Raw genomic sequence first — 678 nt, forward strand, 5'->3', positions numbered from 1 at the left:
TGATAAAAAGAAAATAATTATGCTATTCCCTTGGAAAACATAATACTTGCACTTTTATCAGATTCTCAATAACTTAAATAAAACTAAATCCACATAGATCAAGAAGCAGGGTATATATCCTTAAGAGTCACAAAAATAACTGTGCTCTGGGATAATTGATAATCTATGTGCACTGCACTCTGCCATTAAAATTATTTGGAAAAATTATTTCCAGAGCTGTTTCTAAGTTTCAGTTTTACACTGAGACCTCTGGAAGGAAGTAATTGAGATGGAACATAATTAATAAGTAGTACAGAGGAATAGAAAACCAACTGGACAAGTTCTAGAGCTACAATGCAGTCAATGGCAGGCACAGCATGAAAGAGGGCCTGATCTTCATTGCAGTCTCTGCCTTAGATTTCTTGTACCTTAGATGCTAATCTTCTCTGTATCCTTCCAATTTTAGTATATGTGCTGCCGAAGCGAGCACTATTTCATTATTTTCATTCAAGTATTTTCTACATAACAGTTTTTGGTATATATTTTGAATTTATTTATTTACTACTTTATGTGTGTGCAGGAAGCAAATCTAGGCTGTGATCTCTCTATCACTGAACTTCATCCCCAGCACTCTGAATTCTTTTATTTATATAAATTCAAAAATACCTTATACAACCTAATATCCTGTTTCTGTTATTT

The 678-nt window shown here is 33.0% G+C and overlaps 1 pseudogene; it reads right to left on the reverse strand.

Annotated features, from left to right (window-relative positions):
* Nucleotides 1-412: 412 nt before the first annotated feature.
* On the reverse strand, nt 413-469 carry LOC143406572 (U6 spliceosomal RNA; annotated as a pseudogene).
* Between the last annotated feature and the right edge of the window lie 209 nt (nt 470-678).

The sequence above is a fragment of the Callospermophilus lateralis genome, chromosome 8 (assembly GCF_048772815.1).
Source record: "Callospermophilus lateralis isolate mCalLat2 chromosome 8, mCalLat2.hap1, whole genome shotgun sequence".
In the NCBI taxonomy this organism is placed as follows: domain Eukaryota; kingdom Metazoa; phylum Chordata; class Mammalia; order Rodentia; family Sciuridae; genus Callospermophilus; species Callospermophilus lateralis.